The sequence below is a fragment of the Hemitrygon akajei genome, chromosome 7 (assembly GCF_048418815.1).
Source record: "Hemitrygon akajei chromosome 7, sHemAka1.3, whole genome shotgun sequence".
In the NCBI taxonomy this organism is placed as follows: domain Eukaryota; kingdom Metazoa; phylum Chordata; class Chondrichthyes; order Myliobatiformes; family Dasyatidae; genus Hemitrygon; species Hemitrygon akajei.
In genome coordinates, this window is record NC_133130.1 from 62,865,966 (window position 1) to 62,890,990 (window position 25,025).

Consider the following 25,025-nt stretch of genomic DNA (forward strand, 5'->3'; position numbering starts at 1 on the left):
TAAATATCTCATGGATCGTTGACTGGAGCTTTGTTCTTGTTTACAAAAATATAAATGCTGGGCCAAGTTTGGAGGGAACTCCCTGGGTTTTCTGTCACCTACCAATCAAAACTTCTTTTTCACTCCACCAGCCTTTATATATCCTGAGCAATCGGATATTGTTACAGTTGTTTTTATGTTCATGTTACTGCAGAATATGTAGTGGATTAAAGGGACAAAGGTCTGGTTCACAGTGTAGAAGAGAATATACTGCACCCTCATTATAACATGGCCTGTAGAAAGAAAGCACTTTTTGGTGTTGGAATATAGTCCAGCCTGTACTTGGCTTCCCAAGTAAAGTATTATCAGCAACATCAGAGGTGCAATGCCAAATGTAGTATTGTGTAACTATTTTAACATTAGGGCACCATGAAGGCAGCAGGATAGAATCCTGAGTTTATTTAATGATCTACATTATTTAAAAAATACTAGTTTGTGCTCCTACTGGACTAACCTACAATAGGTCTAACTCCATTCACCTTCAGTCAAATATCACAGAGGAGAAGCCTGCAGTCAAACCAGAGGAGCACGTAAAAAATGTTGCTTATCATTAAACTTACTTTAATTCTGCCATATAGAATTTCAAATGGAAATGTGGAATTGAAAACAAAATGAGGCTTTGATTTCATGTTGAGGGATATTAGTGAATGAATGCTTAATGTCTTTGCTATCATAATGGAAATGCTGACTTGTTTAAAACAAACAGTTCAGCAGCATATGTGCACTAATATCAAGCTATGTTATTTCAGAGCCTAAGTGAGAGATAAGAACAGAGCATGACAAATGAGAAATGACATTTTCTCAGTCAGGTTGTATCTCCCCAGCGCTAATCATAGTTTGTGTGCTCTCAAATTAAACTGAGATTATTTACAAATGGCTCATATGCCACTCATTGTACTTTATGTGGCACGGGATGACGATAGTGTTCCGGTGTGTGAGTGTGAGTTATTCCGGTTGATTGGTTGACCTAATTGGGTGGTCAGCACAACATGACTTAAGGAAGAAGCAATTTGTACCCCAAGGTGAGCACTTTTAGATGCGGGTGTTCAGTTCCACTCTCAGCATCTCGTTATCTTGGTGGGAGTCAGGCATCCTGCCGATGCTCATTTATGGAGCTGACTCAATAATACTTGGCTCAGAGTTCCTGTGTTTATTTCGCCTCAGGCTTTTGGGTACATTTAGGGCTGGGGGAAAAGTGAATTCTGTTTGGAGATTGCTCCAAACGGCAAAAATGAGTGTTTATTAGCAGTTAGTGACTGCCTCAATAATGACAGAACAGTTCCTTGTTATTGCTCATTAGATTCATATAATATGATTTGTAATAACATTTTCTATTTGATATTTATACTTGATTGCAACACAACAATAATTTGGTACCTGCTGTATTATGATGATTATTATACAATTATAACACTGAAATTAATTGCTTTTTTGTAATTGAAAAACTTCAATCTGACCACTCAAATGCAATTTTAATACTTTCTGTTTTATTTCAAAATAATTCCAGGTACGTTGTAGGTAAGTGTCAAAATGTTGCATATTCCATCTCCTGTCCTTGCAAGGAAAGCTGCCATTTGCCAGTCATATGATCAGGTTGCTTGCCATAACAGTAATTGCAGGGAATTCATGGACTGGAAAGTGGCCTTATGAGATGTGTCTTATAAAAGCAACTCCTTTAATTCATTTCATTTCAAGAACATACAGTTTGTTGAATCTGGAAGTGTATCTTTCTTTTCTAAGACACCTTTCACAAGACCACTTCCTAGTCCTTGAGTCTAGCGTGATCCCACAGTCAGTGATGCTGGAACTAGAGGCTGATCTCTGCATGTCCCTCAGTGATTCTGATCTTTCAAATCCAGATGAACTGCCAGGCAGAACCTTGGCTAAATGCTTCAGTTTAAACACAATACCTCTGACAATGTTGCTCCCCCTTTGCCTAGGTTATGTTTTTCAGACCTTGCTGGGGAGTGTGTACCCACAGCTCTCTAGCAAAGCTGATCACTTAACTGGCAAGTATTATCTTTCTGTGTAAGGGCAGGTGATGAACTTGCACTGTTTTGACAACTTCCCACTCCTCAGAGCCCTCATTACCATTCCCACATAATACCTGGGTGCAATCGTGACTACAACGTATGTACTTACTTCTCACGATGCTGTTAAATCTTCACAGGGTAAAATAAGCAGGCAAGGAGGTTATAAAAAAATTGTGTTCAATCAGCAGTGAGAACCCCAAACAATGATTCTGATTTGCCATCCCATTCTCACTCCCTGTCCTTGGTCAATGCATTGTTACGGAGTAACAGAATCATTCAACATGGAAACATGCCCTTTGGCCCACGGAGTTTGCAATGACCATCAAGCACCCCTCTACATGATCTTTACATTAATATTTTTTGTTATTCTCATCTAGCCAGCAACTCCCCCCCCCCCCCCTCAAATTCAACCACCTATCTCCTATCTACACATTAGGTACAACCAACAATAGCCAATTATCCCAGTGACCCACATTTCTTTGGAATGAGGGAGGGAACGCCAGCAGCCATGGAGAATATATAAACTTTACACAGATACTAGGCTAGGTCAGAATTGATCCCAGTTTTCACCTAAAAGATAGTGGCTCCATTAACTGTGCCACAGTGCCACCCAAATGAAGCTCAAGCTTGCTGTTTGTTTGGACACAGTGCAGCCTGCTGGGTATTGAATTCAACGACGTCAACCAAGACTACTCTGAGCACTTTTGGGCAGCAACTTTAGGATGGATATGGAGATCTCCAAATGGAAACATTATCACAAGTCCTGTTGACTGAGAGAGCAATAACCCACAGGAAAAGGATACAATGCAGTTTATAGGACCTACACAGGTAAAGGAAAAAGAAGCTTCCAGGGGATGCCAAAATCTGTAGTAAACTTTATATTGGTGGGGAAAAGGAGGAAAGCTATATGAACCACTTAAAGACAGATAGCAGGTCTGATCGAACCATATGACTGAATTAAAAGCATGGGAAAAGCTTACCACTCTTTCTATGAATGGCTTGGTTGTGTTTTCTGTTCCAATCCTATCTGACCAATAATATCACAAAGGGAAACAGGGCTAAAAATTCAAAACGATAAAATAATACAGGCAAATAAAATGCCCAACAAAGAAGATTGATGCAAATTAATAATCACTAAATTGTTTTGGACAGAGAAATAAGAGGAAGCTAATAAAAATTCATAATAATTAAATTGGATAGTAAAATGAATAGTAAAAGTAATGATTTCACCACAGGGGACGAGTCAGTTGAGAGAACTGAGCTTGTGTTATTTAATATTGCTGATGAAGTATACTCTGTCACAATTCTACCTTGTGCACCTGGAACAGATGCAGTCTCTTTATGATGCATCATGAAGACTGCCATTCTCAACAATGAATTTCTAATGAAGACCACTTTGTTTTCAATCCAATATTATAAAACACTACTGAATATTTTAAAGCTCTGTTCTGCCATTCGGTTAATCATTGGTAAAAGTGAGAAGTATTTTACTTCAGCTCAATTGTACAATATGAATTTGTCACAAAAGAAATGAGGTTCAATTTCTGCTTACAAATTATGTATGGAGTGTTCCCAATCTCATAGGTGGAATTTGTGGACTGATTAATTAATTAATATAAGGTAGTAGTTAGCACACCTGATTGAGGTGAGTGTGGGGGGGGGGGGGGGGAAAGAAAGAGTGGTATGTATCTAAATCTTCTACTTTATATAAACTTTTTAAGGATGAGTGTATAGATGCAGGTCTCCTCATCTGGCTGAGGTTTATGAAACATAAACCTGGGAGATCCCTGAGAGATTTTAGCACTGCTTTAGATGTTTTGGCAGAAGAGAGCAAAAGAAGGAAAGAAACTTTCTTCTACAAAGTTATAAGGTATTTCCACTCACGTAGATATTTCCACTTGTGTAGACAGAGTTTCTGAAAGGCATTTTGGTGAAGAATATCCAAGACATTTTGAAATAGTTGCAGCCTGTAAGTTTTTTTCTGACACTGTTCTATGAGTGGCCTTCTCTACCTCTAACCCATTTTTTTACCTTCTTGCGTAACCAGCACTACCCCACTACCACAGACAGCTCCAATACAGCCATCAGATTCGAATACCTGTGTTCATCTCTGCCACGCTTCTTCATTCATCTCCTCACTTGATGCTGTTAAAGGGAAGCCAGAGGGTTAACTCTTCATACCCACGGTTACATTCCCTGTTTCTGGTGCTGCACCACACCTAAGTGGCGGTCTCCGATTCTCAATGCAGCAACTCAGATATATGAGTGACTGTGAATGTAGCCACCTTAACCTGACTTCCTGGAGATCCCATGCATTCCACATGCTGAATGTCTCCTGTGCTCTTGATGTCATTATTTGCTCCTCTGCTACAGGCAACATTAAGGAGAAATCCTTGTTCAGCACTGTGACTCAGATAAATTAGTGAAACAGTTGATCCCCTCCTCAACTTCCCTGGCTGTTAAATTTACTACTCAGTGCCTGTTATTTATTCACAACAGATGATGCATGGGTCCCAGTAGGGTCCCCAAGCACACAAACTCATTTGTGGCAGAAGTCATATTGTTAAGGGCATCAACACTTGCACAGTTAAAACCCAGCAGGAACATGCAGAGTAGGCACACTTCAAAATCAATCAGTGGGCAATGCTAATTTGACACCAGTACTGCCAAATTGGAGCTCAGTGCTCCAGCTAATGCCCTCTCTTAATCACACACAGCTGAATACGCTTTCAGCAGCAGGAAGGGACACCAGCAGAGCTATTTAAAAAGATAATCCACTGCTTTCTGGATAGTTGGTGTTACAGGAGTCACATGTCAACTTGTAAAAGAAATCTGCTTCCTCAATGACTAGTGAGAGAGGCGTCACACAGGTTGCTTACATATCGTGTTAGAAATAACAATGTTGTATAACAGTTCACCATGCCATCTGCACTTCAGCCTTAAGAAACCAAAGGGTGGCAACTGAGTGACAGTCATTTGCTCATAATTTGGGTCCCAACTTCCTGATACACAACCCATGCACAAAAGGCCAATATGGACATAACAAATGCTGTACTGTCAAACAAAAATGTCATTGAGACAAGCATGGACATGCTCAGATAACTGTCAACATAACAGAAAGAATCATACAGATAGATCTCAGTCATGTAGGTTTGAAGATTTATGGTCAATGCCGTACAGCCTCAGCTGTTACTTCATGTTTGCTGTTCACACAGGCATGTCTTGACACAGAGATGCCCGATGAAGGTTTGTTCACCCAGGAAGCCTTCAACCTTGTGATTGGGTAAGTCGATGATGTGCAACATCTTCTGCCCAAACCGCAGCAGAAAAGCAGGTCATCGCTATAACTTTGCTGGAACTGAGTGGATGCCAATACTTGTCGAAAAAGCAATTGAGCAGCACTCAGTTAGGGTTTGGCAGAGCAAAACTGCATGGCACTCCATTCCAGGTCATCAATGAAGGAGTTCAGTGTGGGTTACACCGCCAGGGCTCTCTCAGCATCATTAGGGAGCAGCCCCTTGCCACCATTTAGAAGAGCAACCATCCAGCAGCAGAAGGAGAAAGGGAGGAGCATCCCTTCTGGCCATGCTGAATGTGAAATACAATCGTCATGTCCAATTCAAGAAGCTGTTCCTGAAACATTGAGTCTGTGTGTTCAAGCTGTTGTACCTCCTCCTCGATGATAGTAATCAGAAGAGGGCATGTCCTGGGTGATGGGGGTCCTTAATGATGGATGCTGCTTTTTTGAGGCATCGCCTTTTCTAGGTGTCCTGGATACAGGGGAGACTGGTTCTCATGATGGAGCTGGCTAAGTTTACAAAGTCTTGCAGCTTTTTCTGACACTGTGCAGAGGCCCCTTCAACCAGTCAGAATGCTCGGAAAGGTACATCTGTATACACTTTGGTGATAAAGTAAGTCTCAAACTCCCAATGAAATATAGCCACCATCGTGCCTTCTTTGTAATTGCATCAATATGCTGGACTCAGGATAGATTCTCAGAGATGTTGACACCCAAGAGCTTGAAACTACTCACCCTTTCCACTTTTGATCCCCCGCTGATGACTGGTGTGTACTCCCTCAATTTCCCCTTCCTGCAGTCCACAATCAATTCCTTGGTCTTACTAATGTTGAGTACAAGGTTGTTGCAGCAGCACCAGGCAACCAGCTGATCTATTTTGCTCTGCTACGCCTCCTCACCACCATCTAAAGTTCTGCCTACAATAGTTGTGTCATCGGCAAATTTATAGTTGCCATTTGAGCTGTACCTAGCCACACAGTTGTAGGTGTAGAGAGAGTAGAGCAACGAGCTAAGCACAAATCCTTGAGGTGTGCCAGTGGTGATTGTGAGCAAGGAGGAAATGTTATTTCCAATCCACATAGTCTGTGGTGTCCCAGTGAGGAAGTCAAGGATCCATTTGCAGAGCGAAGTACAGATTAGAGTATTAAGTATTGATTAGAAATATGAGGATGATTGGTTTGAACACCGAGTTGTAGCTGATAAACAGCAGCCCAACGTAGGTATTACTATTGTTCAAGTGATCCGAGGCTGAGTGGAGAGCCAGTGAGATTGAATTCACTGTGGACCTATTGTGGTGATAGGCAAATTGCTGCAGTCCAGGTCCTTGCTGAGGCAGGAGTTGATTCTAGCCGTGACCAACCTCTCAAAGCACTTTATCACAGTAAATGTTAATGCCTCTAGGCAACTGTCATTCAGACAGCTCGCCCTGCTCTTCTTTGGCACTGGTATAATTGCCAGCCTTTTGAAGCATGTGGGAACCTCTGACTGCATCAGTGAGTCATCGGAAATTGCGCACAGCACATTCACTGTACTCTCCCAGGACAGTGCTCCACAATCCTAATAATCTGCTAAAAAGCAATTTGTTGGACTGCTAAGGTACCCTTAAAATGGTTACAGCAAGCTCTGTTTATACAACAGAAGCTTGAACTTCCACTGTAGAACCCAGTGACGAATGCAATGCTGCATTTTGGATGAATGTATAAGTGTGCTAAAGGATTGTTCAACATACACTTGTTGGAAAGGACACGCTCCGAACTTCGCACAGAGTTCTGCTTAGTGTGGGTGCCAGTTCCTCAATATTACATGCAGACTTTTTGCTTAGCCTAGTCAATGTACCAAATATTACAGTCCATATTTCTAGCAATTGACTTTAAAGGCTGCTGAGTACAGCAGAACTTGAGTGTGGCCTCAGGGTAGAGGAGTACTACACACCACTTGTGTATTTTCTCACCAAAATGAAAGTACTGTAGGTCAGGAAAATCAGGTTAGTGCTAGATCCTTACAGATGATATTGGTAGGACGGCTATATGATTACTTTCTGGAGCAGCTTGTGCTCTGGCAATTCTGAAAGGCAATTCTGGATTGAGGGTTGTGTAATGAACCAGATTTGATTAGGGAGCTTAAGGTAAAGGAAGCCTTAAGAAGTAGTGACCCTAATTTGATAGTGTTCACCCTACAGTACCTATATATTGAAATCCCCCACAACTATTGTAACATTGCCCATTTTACATGCCTTTTCGATCTCACGTTTGTACCCCACTTTTGTGACAGACGGAGAAAGACTCCAGTCTGTCTGAGTTGGCAGCAACATCTCAGGCTCCATCATGCAGAGCACTGGTGCCCCCCAGGGCTGTGGGCTCAGTCCGCTGCTGATTCACAACTGTACTGCCAGGTCCAGCTCAAGCCACATCACCAGTTTTGCTGATGACACAAGAGTGGTTGGCCTCATCAGCGGCAATGATGAGTCAGCATACAGTGAGGAGGCAGAGAAGCTTGTCACATGATGTGAGAACAACTTGCCTGAGTCTCAATGTGGACAAGATAAAAGAACTGATAATTGACTTCAGGAAGGTGCAAACTGACCACTTTCGAAACTGAATATTCCTGATTGGTAAAGATAGTTGGGTAGTTGAGTGTCAGAGCCATTTTGCCGTGGGCATTCTCTGATGCCAGTGGCACAGTCAGGAGAACATGCTACTTGAAATTGATTCACTGACCCAGAATGATCATGGCAAGACATTGAATTTGGAGCTGCACTGCATAGAGGTCCAAGTGCTGGTCTTGACAGTTTCTCCTCCCATTGTGTCTGTGAAGCCACTTGGCCAACTCAGTATACATGATAACTACCCTGTTTGCACTTCCTGCCTCACAACATCCAGTGCATAGTGTAATAAAATCATGGAAAGGTACAGACAGTAACAGGTCATTCAGCCTATCTACACTCAACCTTCTACATTCTAGGGAATAAAGTTCCAACCTATTTAATCTTTCCTTATAACTCAGGTCCTCCAGTCGTGGCAATATCCTTGTAAATTTTCTGTGTATTCTTTTAACCTTGTTTACATCTGTCCTGTAGGTAGTTGACCAGAACTGCACACAATACTCCAAATTAGGCCTCACTAATGTCTTATACAACTTCAACATAACATCCCATCTCCTGTACTCAATACTTTGATTAATGAAGGCCAATGTGCCAAAAGCTCTCTTTACAACCCTATCTATCTGTGATGCCTCTTTCACTGAATTATGGACCTGTCTTCCCAGATCCCTTTGTTCTACCTGGTTGGTCCTCCCAAGGTGCAACACCTCACACTTGTCTGCATTAAATTCCATCTGCCATTTTTAGCCCATTTTTCTAGCAGGTCCTGATCCGGTTATAAGCTTTGATAGTCTTCCTCACTGTCTACTACATCCCTCGTCTTGGTGTCTTCCACAAATTTGTTGATCCAGTTAACCACATTATCATCCAGTTTATTGATATAGATGACAAACAACAATGCTTGCAAGCACTCCATTAGTCACAGGTATCCAATCCAAGAGGCAACCACCTACTACCACTCTTGGGCTTCTCCCATAAAGCCAATGTCTAATCCAGTTTACTACCTCATCTTGAATGCCGAGTGACTGAACCTTCTTGACCAGCTTCCCATGCAGGAGCTTCTCAAATGCCTTGCTGAAGTCCATGTAGACACTATCCACTTCCTCGCCATTAACTTCCTCAAAAAACTCTAAGATTAGTTAGACACGACCTACCATGCATAAAGCCATGCTGACTAATTCTAATCAGTCCCTGTCTATACAAATACTCATATATCTGGTCATTTAGAATACCTTCCAATAACTTACCTACAACTGATGTCAGGCACACCAACCTATAATTTCATGGTTTATTCATAGAGCCTTTCTTAAACAGTGGAACAACATTAGCTATCCTCTAATCTTTTGGTACCCCTACTGGATGACTTAAATATCTCTGCAAGGTCCCCTATAATTTCTGCACTTTGTCAGGCCCTGGGGATTTGCCCACCCTAATTTGCCTCAAGACAGCAAACACTTCCTCCTCTGTATTCTGCAGAGAGCCCATGACCTCATCCCTGCATTACTTCACAACTATAAACTCTGTGTCCATCTCCTGAATAAATACAGATGCAAAAATTTCATTCTAAGTCTCCCCCATCTCTTTCAGCTCCATGTGTAGATTACCAGTCTGATCTTCCAGAGGACTGATTTTGTCCCTTGCTATCCCTTTTCTCTTAATATATCTGTAGAATCTCTGAGGATTCTCCCTCACCTTACTGCCAGAGCAACCTCATGTCTTCTTTTAGCCCTCCTGATTTCCTTCTTGCTTTACTTATACTCCTCAAGTCCCTCATTTGTTCCTGCTGCCTATACCTGCTGTGCACCTCCTTTTTCTTAACCAGAACCTCAATATCTCATGAAAACCAAGCTTCCCAAAATTTGTTATCCTTGCCCTTTATTCATACAGGAACATACAAACTCTGTACAGTACTCACAAAATTTCACTTTTGAAGGCCTCCCACTTACCAAGTACACCTTTGCCAGAAAACAGCCTGTCCCAATCTACACTTGCCAGATCCTTTTTGATAGTATCAAAAGGGGCCTTTCTCCGATACAGAATCTCAACCCGACCAGACTTACCCTTTTCCATAATTTCCTTGAAGCTAATGCCATTATGATCCCTGGATGCAAAGTGTTCCCCTACACAAACTTCTGTCACTTGCCCTGTCTCATTCCCCGATAGGAGATCTAGGATCACGCTCGCTCTCGTAGGGACTTCTATATACTTGATGCACCATCAATAACTCTCGGAAATGTGAAGCGAGAGATAGGCTTTCATTAGCTGGAAGAAAACACCATCAGCAGCAAGAGACCATCACACAACATCCTGGAGACTGAGGGAGGAGCAGTGCCTCCAATCGCATTTATCCAGGGGTCTGTGGGAGGAGCCACAGGAGCAGTCAGCAAGGGGGCGTGTCCAGACAGGTATATGTATTTCACCACAATACTGATAAAGGAAACTGTGCTAAACACATTTGACAAACTCTATCCCATCTATACTTTCACAGTATGGCAGCCCTATCAATATATGGGAAGTTAAAATCACCTGCTATCACAACACCTTTCCACTGGAGGGTTTCAGCCCAAAACGTTCTACTGTATTCTTTTCCATAGATGCTTCCTGGCCTGCTGAGATCCACCAGCATTTTGTGTGTGTTGTGTATGTTACCTTTCCTAAAATATCCTTTGCATTGAAATATATGCCGCTGAGAATATTAGTCCCACATGCTCAACCTTTTGATTCCTGTCTTTACAAACACTCTATTACTTGTTCTACCACTCTTGTTCCTATCCCCTTGCAACTCTAATTTAAATCACAACCCCCACCCCGTACAGTACCAGAAAATATTAAAACCCAGTCTTCCTCATGTTTTGCCAATCTCAAATGTCTTCAAGTTCAGAATAACACCTACTGCAGCCACAGTTCAGCCTGTTCTCTTGGTGCAGACTAACCTTATGTGTTGATGGCCATGATTCAGTTCTGGTCTTCTGCTGAGGTGGCTAGCTGTTCATGTTGTCTGCATACACCAATCAAATAAATGGGTTGGTAAAGCAAAGTTGGCATCATATCTGCTTTGGAAATAATTTGCATGGGTTAGTTGCCGATCACCCATCCCTGTGTCTGCTTTGTGTGTCTATTTCCATTTCAGGGGCCTTTGCAATTTGACAGTGTAAAGGTTGGAACAAGAAACAAATTGATAATGTTTGCTAAAGGTGACAAGACCATTATGGCAGTGACTACTAATGCATATTAAAAACTCCTGAACTGAACTAGTGGACAGTCAGAACAGACTATAGAAAAGCATTCATAACTCAAGAGATTATATTTACTTTTTATCAAGGGAGAGAGGGATTCCAATTTCATTCCATGTTATTTAAATGTGGTATGTTATTACTATTAAAAATTCAGTCAGGAATTTTCCTTCATAAATGGTTCTGATAGTCCTGAGCTGTAAGCTTTCTGTCAGAAGCAATAGCTTGTAATTTACAAATTCGACCATTGTGACATTTTTTTAGATAATTTTGCTCCTCTTTTTCATACTTGAGAAAGCTTTTAAGTTTCTATTCCTTGAAAGTTAACATTTTAAATGGTGTCAGCTGCCACATCACTTCTTTGGTTCTGAAACATTAAGATTTTTAGTATTTTGACCTCGTTATCCATGTTGAAGTAATAGAGCTACACATCTACACTGGAAAATATTATCACTCAAAAAGCTGGCAAATTACGGCTTCTTGCCATCCATATCCATTCTCCATTACAGCTGGACATAGCACATTAACTGGCTCATTATCTGCTTCAAAACATATGGGCTTGGGTTTGGGTGGGTCACTCTGATGATATCTTTAGGTGCTTGGCTAATTATTACAATTAAGTGCTCTCATTCACAGGACCAGGTATAGAAAATGGTGCCACAACCTTGGAAAATGGACGCCAGATGCTTTGACAAAGACTAAGCAGGGGGACTCTAGCTACTAAAAATGCCTTGATCCTAACAAAGGAAATACATACAAAACAATTTAAAAGAAATTGCTATTCTATAGTTCAAATAAATTCCTTAGCTTTAGTGGTGCATTCTGTTGCACAAAGATTTTGAATAGTTTGCCATAAAGCCTGCTGACATGATGGGGAGAAAAATGAGCAACTTGCTGGTGACCAGTTTCATACGATTACACAAAGCTCGATTATTTGAAAACAATCAGACATCCTTAAAGTATTTTCTGAATGTGTGATTTAAACAAAAATGCATTTTGCAGTGCAAACATTATTACACAAGAAAAAGTCATTCTGCAGTCATTCAAGTTAAAGCATATTTTATCCTCAGTGTTTCTGTAATATACTATATTTAGCAATAATGGCGAATTCCAGGATCTGTAGTCCATTGTTTCTGGATACTAATGCAAATCAGGCAGTTGAACAGTTGAAGATTCCACGTGAAATACTTTGGTTTGTTGAAGGCAGAACATCAAGAGAGAATAAAATTTGCAAGTCCATTTTGTATTTGAACATTAATATTTTAACATCTATCTTTCTCTTATACTAGTGGACTTAAGATGAAAAATAGGATCTAAGTGCCTATCTTACTGTTGAAATCAAAATAAAGCTTACTCTTGCGTTTATCTTTACCATGTTTCTAGACCAAAGAAAACTTTTGGCATTGAGTAGGTAAATGTGTCCACCAACCCTAGGCAAATCTAAATTCCCACAACATTCTGAGGTCCCTGTGGATGTACAACGTTGTATTTTGATCTATTTAATACTATTTGTATCAATGTAATATGATAGGTAACTCACCATACAAGAAAAGTATTTGCATTCTTCTAACAGTTTGTGTAAGAGTGTTACCATTATTATGTAGGAAGTAAAACTTGGATGGACTCAACTCAGTCTATTTTTAGCCATATTCCTGTTGTTGACTACAGGTAACCATTAGATTTCCTTGCCACAAGGATGTGTGCTTAGCCCACTGGGCTCATGACTGCAGCTAAGCAAGCTGAAAATGCCAACTGGAAATTTGCTTATATCATGACTGTCGTTGGCAAAATCTACAAATGGTAACAAGGAGGCAAATAACATCTTTCTCAATGTCAGCAAGACAAAGGAGATGGTTATTCAGAAGAACTCAAACCACTCACACTCCTCTTTACATTGGCAGTACATCTGCAAACAATTTCAAATTCTTGAGAGTGCATATCTCACACAGCCTGTCCTCTCATGATCCCAGAACACATCCTACACAATCAGAAAAGTTCAGCAACACCACCACTTCCCAAGGAGGCCGAAGAGAGTTGGACTAAGCACACCCATACTCATATCCTTCTACAGACGCACAGCAGGCAGCATCCTAACATGCTGCATCAGTGCATGGCATGGAAAAGGCACTGTGGCTCTACAACGGATAGTCAAAACTGTCCAACACGTCACCAACACCAGCCTACCACCATCAAGGACATATATACAGAAAGATGTCAGAAAAAGGCCAGTAACACCACCTACCCTGCTCATAAACTGCTTTTCCTCATTCGCATCAGGCAGGATTCACACCAGGACCACAAGACTCAAAAACAGTTACTTTCATCAAGCAGAAAGGATGATCGATATTTCCACCCACTAACCCAACCCACCAAACGCTTCCCCCACCACTACTTTATCAGTTCCTGTCAGAGTCACCTTACATACAGACACCGGTTTGCATAGTGTCACTTTATGAACATACATTAATCTATGTATATAAGCTATCTGACATACTTATATTTATTGTGTTCTTTGTCTAATTGTATTTTTGCGCTGCATCAGATGCAGAAGCTGCAAAGGTCTGTAGACTCAACCATTTCCATCACAAGCACAACTGTCCCTGTTACCAAGGGCGCCTTCGAGATCTGGTGCCTCAAGAAGGTGTCACCCATCATTAAAGACCCTCAGTATTTGGGACTTTACCTCTTCATGTTACTACCATCAAAGAGTAGGTCCTAGACCATAAAGAACCCACACTCAATAACTCTGCAATCGATTTTTCCCTTTCATCATCAACTTTCTGAACAGCCCATGAAGACAACCTTGTCACTAATCTTTAACAACTTCTAACTTATTTTGTAACTTATCATAATTTTTATGTCTTGCCTAGTGCTGCTGCCTCAAAACAACATGTTCCACTACACACATCAGTGAAAATAAACCTGATTCAGAATCTGATTCTCTGAGGGATTTGGTAGAGGTTCAACAAAAGTGAGGTCTGTTGTTTAAATGAACTCCCAATGAACTGTCATCATGCTGAGATATTGACGCAGTCTCTCTTCCCTCCAATGCTGCCTGGCCTGTTGAGTACATTCAGCAGTTTTTCTTCGCAATTAAATTTTCAGCTTTTTTTTTGTCGATGTGTACTTTGTTGTGATACAAACTGAATCAAACCACAACTGTGCTTTTAAAATCCTGACAATGCAATTCAGGAACAGCTTCTTCCCCTGTGCCATCCGAGTCCCTAAATGGATATTGAACTTGCGAACAGAACCGCACAATATTTTTTAAAATTTTACTTTTGTAACTACTTATTTAATTGAACTATTAGATACACCTACTGTAAGTCACTTTTTTTTCTATTATTATGTATTACGTTGTACTGCTGCCACAAAGATAACGAATTTCAGGACATATACCGGAGATATTAAACCTGAATCTGGAACATGTGATCTCTTGGCTTGCGAAATAGACAGTTAAGGAAAAAAAAACTGGATGGTTTTCTATGAAGAATTACCAGTCCTTAAGGCAAATTTGGCAATTTTCCGGGGTTGTAGCTGACCACAGATTTACTTGTAGCTAGGATTTTATTGGTTGGATATCTTGATTTCTCTGATGTTTCTCTACTTGAGGCAGCAGTAGTTGTAATTAACATAATTTAATGACGCTTTAATAATGGCAATTTAACAGGACTGAACACTCAATACCTGAACTGTGTATGTGAGACTCCGACAAGCTCAGGTTCCAGACTGACTCATCAAATAGCCGTTGCAAGAGCCTTACTCGTTCATTAAGAGAATCATCTGCTCATCAACAGAAGCGTACTCTATTAGAGAATAAAGCAAATATTGAGAGGTGGTAGAAAGCAGTGAGGTCAAGGAAATGTAGCAAGGAACCAGCTGTAGAGGTCATCATATTTGTTGTGACATGAAGAAGAAAGTTCACTGGGTTGTCTCTGTGTATCATTGAGAAGTACAAGATCATGGTGGGTCAACTCTTGCGTAATTCTAGTCATTTTGTGGTTCAAGAAAGACAGGAGAAGAGTTCATTAATCATCAGATCTTGGAAAGAAGAGATTAGGTGCCATATATACTGTAAACTACTCTTTAAATGTGTTGAATATCTTACTAGGTTGTTTGAAAGACAACATAATAACCCTCCTGACTGAGGACAAGACCAGCTGTTCATTATATCTGATAATAAGGTACACGTTATGTATTAATACTTAGGGGCAGCACGTCATGCAACCAAGCAATAAGGCAAATTCCAAAAGAATAGGTGGGTTAATTCTGTCAAGATACCACACTGGAGGGAGAAAAACAACCTCATGTAAGTGAATTGTACATCTTCGGAATAGTAAAATGAAACTTTCCCATCAGAGCAGTGTTATGATCCCAGCCCCCTCCTTCCTGAGAATCGCAAGATCGCTATTAATTCGGGTCTTGGACCCAGGAAATGAGAGAGAATCCTCAGAGAGACAATGCAACGGATTTTGACCATTGTTTCTTGGAGACACCCTTGTGGATTGCGACTCTATACTACGTGCCAGCTATCAGGGCTACATGGACACCCTCAGGCAATGTGGGGTGGGGATTGTATCACCCCACCCTGATTGACCTCTACAACTCTGCAAGTCAAGATAAAAAGGGGACTGCAGGAGGCAGTACCCTAGCGACGCACCAGAAGGAGACACCATCGCTCATCGCTCCCATGATAACGGGAAGCTACTCAGAAGCCACGTGTGGTTCGTTTCCCCTTGCCTGGGGAACGGGTGGCTGATAACACCGAAAAGGACTTCGAACTGACAACGGGGAACCCACGTTCCCGATTCAACGGGTTGCGCCCAAAAGACTGGCAAGTTTTTCTCACCAAAAATCTCTCTCTCTCCAACAAGTGAAACCCAGCGGTCCCCAAACGGCTAAAAGCCTGCATGAACTGGCGAGACTTTTATATTTCCATCGGACAATATTTTTACCCCTAGACAAAACGATAGAGCCACTTCTTATTGATGATTATTACTATACCCGCGCTTTAGATTGAGTATTGATGACGTATATTATCTGAATGTTTGTATTAACCTTACTTTTGTGCCCCTTTATAAATAAAAACGTTTAAAAATAGTACCATCAGACTTCAGCGAACCTCTCTATATTTGCTGGTAAGTGACCCAGTTACGGGGTTCGTAACAGCAGGAACAGAGTCAATGGGGAGGCTAAGACTGGCACTGCACCAACATAGCATGCTCGCAATGCTCAGCAGAACAACACAGAACACAACACAATTGAATACAAAACAGCAAAACAAGCCTCACTGTTTCCCCCCTCCCACAGGCCCTCCAACCCCAGAACAGGGTGTCTTCTTTGGCCCCCAGCAGACTCATAGATCCACATGCACTGGGCCACAGCTTCTCCAGCGGACCCACAGATGAGTTCAAAGGATTTAAACTTGTCTCCATGTTCTATAGCTGACATCTTTTATTGAAAATGATTGTTGCCAGAGATGCACTATTGCTGAAAATATGTAGATAGGAATTAAACTGCAGATGCTGAAAATCTGAAATAAAAACAGAAGATGCAGGCACCATTGAGCCATTGGGCAGCATGTGTGGATGGAGAACTACAGTTAATGTTTCAGGTCAAATCCTCTTCAGCAGACCCTGACAGCACATGAGAGATGTTTGAAAAGACTGGTGCAGTGCAGTGCACTGAGTTACAGAGAGGTTCATGAGGAGAAGGAGAGAGCATGTGGCTTGACTAGCCATGGGAAGATGTCTGGACATCAGGCAGAGCAGGACAGCCAAAATTGAACATTTAGAGCTGAGAGTGGAGCTTGGAGGTATTGAGAATATAGACAATAACAGACTTAAGCACCTGAAGAAGAAGTTAAAAATGAGACAGTGACTAAATGTGGTGTAAGGGTGAAGAGTAGATGTCTTGAGGGGATTGGTAACAATAGTTTTAAAATGATGAGGTGCTTTTGGTCTCTGAGCAAAGGAAAGGAATCAGAATTATCATCTATCAAGGGAACCTGGAGGAAAAGTTAAATGGTCAATAATTGAATGGGGAAAGGATCAGGAAGGCAGGATGTGGGGCCCCTTGAAGGAGATGATCAAGGTGAATGCATGGGAAAATGGGAGAGAAGCTGCAGTGATCTTCGCAACTGAAGTCTTACACTGAATTATTAAAGTATGCTTTATGTTGGTGTGAGCACATTAAAATGTTAATTCTTAACCCCACTAGCTTTCAAGGAGTGGCAGAGGGCACAGGATGGACTCTTCACAAAACGTAGTACAGTCTGGCATAGAATGTTGGGAAATTCAATAACAATGATGTGCCCTGACACACAGAATCATAATTTCCCCAATAATCATTAATAAAAAAAAAACTTATGAGTCGGCAGTCTGCATAATACCCCCATTTGTGCCTTGCTTGGCATCTCATTTCAATAAAATACTCTTAAGAGCTTAAAAAGTCCTTCATAACCTTAATTTCTCTCAACTCAAACAATCTGGGATCATCTAGGTGACATTATGAAGCTGTAAAATGGTGAGTGCACTTATAATTTCTGTTCCTTAGAGATGCATCCCTTTTTCTAGATGATATAACATACAATTAAATTCACAGTGTGCCCTTCTTACTGTACTTCAGCAGGGAAAAGAATTAAACTGTTCCTCTGGAGATTTTCTACCAACCCTTACACGTCAAAGCTTGAGACTCTTTTGACCACTATTTTTAGTACATCTGTAAAGGTTCGTGCTTCAAATTACTGAGTTTGCCATTTTAACAAAATTATTAATTCAGTTAAGATAAAAGAGTTAACTATTTTGTGTCCCATCCAACAATTCTTTAGAACAGTGTACGCATGGATAGAATCAGTCCACTAAAGTTAGTTGCCAGAAATTTTTTTAACTACTTTGATTTTCTCTCCAAGACTTTTCATGCAGTTTGTGTGGGTCTGCTTCTGGCTTCAGCCACATTATTTGCTGTAATGTATTTGCTTTTGCCATAAGTGAAGGGAAAATGACAGCATTGAAATGTTTTTAAGTTGCCAGGGTGAGTTCTATTTGCTTTTGGTTCATTTTACAATATTGGATTCTAAGGTCTTTTAGAATCTGCTTGGCTCTGGGGCGAAGTCTTATGACATCCTGTCAATTGTGCAATTTCAAAATAGACAGGTATCCTTCCACTAAAGCATTGTGTACAGCTACCATGGTGATGCAATATCCCTCTAGCTCAACTGCGGAATTCAACAGAACTAACAATCTTTTTCAGAGGCTTGTACACTCATGTATTTGGTCATGTATAATCTGAATGCTTGTATAAAGCACATTTTCTCTTTTTCCCCATTTTCACAAAGTTTGGCCATTTCAGTTGACCCTCTCCCACTCTCTTCTTCTGCAGTACCATCCCTTTTGCTGTTCAATCTCTTCTTTGATTTATCCCATCACAAACCTTCCATTTTGTTTTCTCTTTCTCCCCCAACTCTTCCTTTTAACTCACATTTCAACTTCTGCAACTGCATATTGATTCAGATTAAAATGTTGTTATTGTTAAGGTACAGAATCCTTCATTCAACCAAATCAAGTTCAAATTTAGTTATCATTCAAATATCATTCGTTATAATTCCTGTATATAGCCAAATGAAACAGCGTTTCTCTGGAACAAAGGTGCAAAACGCATTACCAACAGCACACAGCACTAATAGCACATGTAGTTGTGATTTCAGAAATACATACAATCACAAAGAAACAAAATAATATAGCCCAAGTGCCTGCGTGGCATGATTAGATTATCCTGCTCCAGCTTGTTCTGCCATTGAGCAAACACCAGAGAGCTGCACTGACTGGAGGGGCCAGGCCTCAACCCAGTACAGATTCCAGTGCACCCACAGAGTCCCCTACTCTCTCCCATATCACCTTGGCGTCCTCTCCCCCAGACAACTGTAAAAGGTGACTCTGCGGCCTAGGCCTAGTCATAACCACAACTGAGGCAAAAGAGCTCCCCCACCGTTGGTCTGGCCAATGAACCAGTATTCTACATTACCAATGCCTAACAGGGTCTTGTGATCACAATAGTAATGTCCGAGACAAGCACTTCCACTGCGCACCATCCAACGGCCAACAACACTGCCAGATGACAACACAACAACGGTATGCCAAAGTCCAGCTCCATCGCTATCAAGAAACTCGCAGATGAGATAGTCCTGCAGTACTTGATAGTCTTAATATCCAGCAGTGACTTGTGATCATAATAAAGACATTTAAGACAAACAAATACACGTTTGATTGGACCCAGAGTAGCTGCTGCATATGAGGGGGCCACCATCTTTCCCTATCCTCAGAATGAATTCCAACAACCTTTGTTATTAGCATGATGGATTCTTAAGCAATTCATTCCACATAACCTTAATCCTTTTGTTATTTAACAATATCAAGTAATGATTTATGATATCTGATTAGCATAAAGTTTTACAATTTTCTTTCTGAACAGATAAATGATACTTAATGATAGTTCACTCAAAAGTACAAAGGTTGTAATCAACATTTTAAGTGAATTCATAGACAGTGGTCCAACTTAATTTACAATGTATACATGAATAGTTTATTCAAGGTTCAGGAAGTTTAAATTTCATTGCAAAAGATCACTTTCAAGTTGGAGGCATATGGTTAATAATTTCAGCTCAGACAAAAGATCCTGCTCCTTAATAAAACACAGTTTTCAACTGCCTCTAGTTTCTCTTCTATTCAAAGGTTTTCAGACAACAAAATAGGCTATCATATCGTGTTCCTGAATTTTGTGGCAAAATAATTGAACAGGGACTAAATTTAACTGATGTTGAAACCAGTTAAATCTTTTAATGGAGTTGTTTTTCACTCTCAGAAGTTTAAAGATTCCTGGTAGAGGGTCAGCTGGGAAGACATATTCAGCTTTAAAAAAAAATTCCTGAAACTATTCATGTTTCATGCTTTATATTTTGGTTCATCATAAATAATAATGTGTGTGAGTGTGTGTGCATAGAGAATTGATGATTCAAACTTACAACCTAGTTTTGCAAAATACAAACCGCACTTCTCGTACTGCAGCAGTGGAAGACTGCTGGTTTTAGTTCACTGTAATCTTTCCAACAGGAGTTTTGCAAAGGTCTCAGTGGCAAGATTTTAACAAGAATGTGTTTTTTGACAGCTTTATGGTTGAGAGTGCTGAGGACCTTTGTTGTTACATCGTGCTGCATTCAATCTGCCTGACACAATTCTCACTGCAATTGAATAGGCTGCTCTATTGACAACAACCATTTCACATGGTGACAGTCAGTAAGAAATTCCTGTTTATCATTTCTGACAACACTGGACATTTGAATGATTGTCAGTTGTCCTCTTCATTTATAACATTTTGATACTGTCTGAGTGTTCTATCAAATACTGTTCAAGAGAATGTAACCAAACTATACAATTGTTTTAAACTTATGAAAATCAATGAAAGAGAAAAATAGTGGTTCAATGGCTTTTATAATGCTATAATAAGTATAATGATGGAGTTGAGTTCATAACAATGTAGAAGTGGAAGAATGAGAGATAAATAAAGATAATGTGATCGAGTGAAAGCATAGAAATCGCTCGCTGATACCATGGGCACAATGGAGTTCTATGCTGGAAATAATAAAGATTTGATCATTAAAATAATTATACTTAAGGAAATCTATACAACTGTTTATACTAGAATGTTTTGCTGCTAATATTCCAAATAGATAATGGACTTACATGCTTTCATTCAATCCAACTCTGACTAACAGCTCAAACTCCTTAATTAATTATAATTGGAATTCCCTTAACAAAATGAGCCTGAGTATCCAAATTGTATCCAGAATGCAGAGAAATAGAGCTAATGATTCAGTTTGATGATACTTCACCAGCTCCTACTCTGATCATTGACACTGACTAGACCGCTGAGTTTTCTGGTTTTGTTTCAAGTTTCCAGCATTGATATTTAAAAACGTGATCCTGGGTCTTCCTTCCATTCGATGCCCTTGCACAAGAAGGCATTAGGCTGTGTTTACTAGCATGAAGATCCATTCAATGCATGTTTTCTGTTTGATTTGTAGTAAGTTGGTCCTTTGGACCATTTGTACAGAAGCAGGCCTATTTATACCAGTGTGACCTTGTTCATGATGACCCACTCTGACCCATGACAATTCCTAAAGGGTTTTCCACTGACTTCTCACTCCAACACGGCACCACACACTCTACCTCCAACCTCATTACTATGGCATAATTTGGGTATTTCAACAGCCATATCCTGCCTTATCCACTGCACATTCCTATGGATTCATAAGCTTCAGTGATGAGTCCAGACAGCCACTTCCCACCCAGATGATCACCACCACCTCATTCTCCCATACCCCCCCTTAAATATTTGGAGTCTAGTTTGTCCCAATGACTGAAGCTTTGACTCCCTGTACATGTGACTTCCCTTGTCAACCCAACGTCTTAGATCCTTTTTATTGCATCTTACCTTCTATCAGGTTCAAATTCAATTTCTAGAATATTTTAAATCACAGTCTGATCTCATTTACTGTTGCTTAAGTGATGTAAAACTTGTATAACAATGAAACAAAGATATTATTACACACTGTGGCATACCCATGACAAAAGTAAATAATAGAATACCTGGCTTTCCTAATCTTTAATTTATTTTGTAGTTACAGATGTTTCATTCTTCTTCCTATCCTTTTGATGTATTTCAAACTTGTTGTACTGAACGTCACCCATTGGCATTGGATGGATCTCAAACAGTTTTTGCTCATGTATGCACATTCCTGTCCTTACCATTTCAAAGACAAGCATACAGGGCACAATATCAAGGCCTTTGGTTAATGAACTGGATAGTTTCTCAATACCTGAATCACTCCCATAAATGGCTCAAGTCAGTGCAAAATTTTCACTCTCATTTCCAGGTAAACAATTGTAATCCTAAAACCATGTTTTATTGCCAGGATGTGAGTAAAGGATTTTCAGCCATGTCTCAGAGGATATGAGTATCATCCTAAACCTCAGGTGAACCAGAGTGATGGAATTATAGAGCATGGAAACAGATCGTTCATGCCAACTGTGTTGCCTAGCAAGGTAGCCCCATCTGTTCGCTTGGCCTCTCCTATCCATGCACTGTCTAGGTGGCTGTTAAATGTTGCTGATGTGACTGCCTCAACCACTATTTCTAGCAGTTTATTCCAAATATGCACCAACGTTTGCATGAAGCAGCTGCCCCAAATGTTCTTTTTAATACCTTATGTTCCTCAATGTCGGACCTCAGTCAGTGAGGATTCATAACAACATCTTGCTGACTATGAACACAGATGCACCTCAAGTCTGTGGTGCTTGACAACCCCCCCCCCCCCACTCTATCCTCTATACATGTATGACTGTGTGACAAAGCAACGCTCCAATGCCAGCTTTGTCATTGAGGAACATCCAATGACACCACTGTTGTTGGATGAATCATAGGTGGCTTACCAGTAAGACAAGTCACCTGGTTGAGTGGTGACACCAAATCATCCTTTTGCACAATGTCTGCAAAATTCAGGAACTGATTGTTGCCTTCAGAAAGGGGAAGGAGGGTGAATTGTGTCAGTTTACATTGGGGGATTGTCAACGGAGGGAGTCATCTGCTTCAATTTCCTGGGTGTTAGCATATCTGATGGCTTGTCCTGGGCCCAGCACATAAATGCTCAGTTTTGATAGTTTCCTGATCAGTCAGGGCTTCAAAGGGTATGGCAAGAAGGTGGGTGTATGAGGTTGAGTGGGATCCAGGATCAGCCAAGGCTGAGTAAGCTCGACAGGCTGAATGGCCTAATTCTGCTCCTATGTCTTATCATCTTATACACTCATAAGGTAAGTGCACAGTGTGTTTACTTTCTCAGGAGGTTAAGGGGGTTTGGTTTGCCATTGAACACTCTGACAAACTTCTACTGATGTACTGTTGAAAGTATCCTGACTGGTGGCATGATGGTCTGGTACAGCATTTGAATCTGCAGGAAAAGTAAGAAGCTGCAGTAAGTGGTGGGCTTTGCTGATCAGTCCCAACCGGTGGGGAAATCCTTCAAGAAGACAACATCTATCATCAAGTTCTCCACCACCTGGACCATGCCATCTTTCACAGCTACCATTGGGTAGGAGGTAGAGAAGCATGAAATCCCTTGCCACCAGGCTCAACAACAACTACTTCCCTTCAACCATTTGGTGCTTGAACTAACCAGCAAAACACTAATCAGTTTAGCAACACTATGAACACTTTGACCATTTTTGCATAAAATTAACTTGCTTTTTTTTTCAATTCCAAAGTTGTTATCTTGCAATGTTTCTGTATAAACTATGATTAATTTCTGCTTGTCTTGTGAATGCTGCTGATAAGATGCTATGTGTCTGAGTTGCTGCTGCAAGTAAGTTTTTGATGGCTCCTGTGCATACGTGTACTTATACATATGACCTGCTAGATCAATCTCCAACCAAATCATCGAGTTCACGGATGACACAATTGCCCTTGTTGAAGAAGCCAACCACCGTTGGATGTAGCAGTAAGGAACAGGTCATTAGTACAATTTTATACAGTACTGTGCAAAAGTCTTAGGCACATATATATAGCTATGGTGTCTAAAGCTTTTGGACTGTACTGTATTTGTCAATATGGGGCGGAAAGCGAGTTGGATCTGGATGTTGGGAAAAGCAAAAGTGGAGTGCCATGGGGGATGTGACAGGTGGCAGAGAAGATGTGCTGAGGTGCGGAGATGGTACAGGTACAGATACCCCCAGTCCTGAGACACCAGGCAAGATCACTTGATTCCAAATAATTTGTTTATTGATGATTACAGAATATTTCTCTGGTGCTACCTGCTCCTTTCCATTTTCATTCCCCTTTTTTCAACCATGATTTCTCTCTCCTTGCCCCCTTCCCACTCTCAGTCCATAAAAGAGACCCAACTCAGAATCAGGTTTATCATCACTTACATACATCATGGTTTTTTTTTGCGGCAGCAGGACAGTGCAATACATAAAATTACTACAGGACTGTGCAAAATTCTGAGGTATCCTAGGTTAAAGAGATGATTGTGGGCTTTAGGAAGGTGCAGGTTCACCACTCCTCACTGCACATAAATGGCTCCTCCATGGAGAGAGTTACAAACACCAAGTTTCCAGGAGTGCACAGAATGGACAATCTCATCTGGTCCCTCAAAGGCACCTCATTAGTCAAGAAAACATAACAACATCTCCACTTCCTAAAGAGATTGAGGTGAGCAAGGACCCCCACCCCACCCCCCCCCCCCCCCGCCCACCTACTCCAATTCTAAATAATTTTTTAAGGAGCACCATTGAGAGTGTCCTGACCAGCTGCATCATTGTCTGGTACAGAAGTGCAAACTATCTGTCTGCAAGACCCTATAAAGGTCTGTGAGGATCATTGGGATCTCTCTTCCAACCATCTGAAATACTTAGCACGAGTCCTGCATACACAGAGCCCTTAGTATTGTCAATGATCCCTCTCATCTGTCCAGCAATCTCTTTGACCCCCTACCATTAGGCTGGCGGTATGGTACCGTTAGAACAAGGACTGTGAGGATGGGAAACAGCTTCTTCCCTCAGGTTATGAGACTACTGTTCTAATTCTCCGCCAAGTCTCACCATGTATGAAGCGCCAACAGAGTTATGCTGTTTACTTTTTAACGTCACAGAAATGCGCCTTATTATTTGTTAATTTATTTGTGGTAATATTACTTCATGTGTTGTGCATGAGTTATATGCAAAAGAGATATAGTCTGTGTGTCAATACATTTGTAAAAGATGTCAGAGATGGAG

The 25,025-nt window shown here is 40.8% G+C and overlaps 1 protein-coding gene across 3 annotated transcripts in view; it reads left to right on the forward strand.

Annotated features, from left to right (window-relative positions):
• LOC140730502 (serine/threonine-protein kinase VRK1-like) overlaps window positions 1-25,025 on the forward strand; it is a 252,495-nt gene that overhangs the window by 135,510 nt on the left and 91,960 nt on the right. Inside the window, exon 1 of one of the 3 annotated variants that reach the window (XM_073051040.1) lies at window positions 23,049-23,066. The exons of the other annotated variants lie outside the window; for them this stretch is intronic. The gene's annotated coding sequence lies outside the window, so the exon portion shown is untranslated. Of the gene's footprint in view, window positions 1-23,048; window positions 23,067-25,025 lie in introns of those variants that run through there. 3 annotated transcript variants of the gene reach the window in all.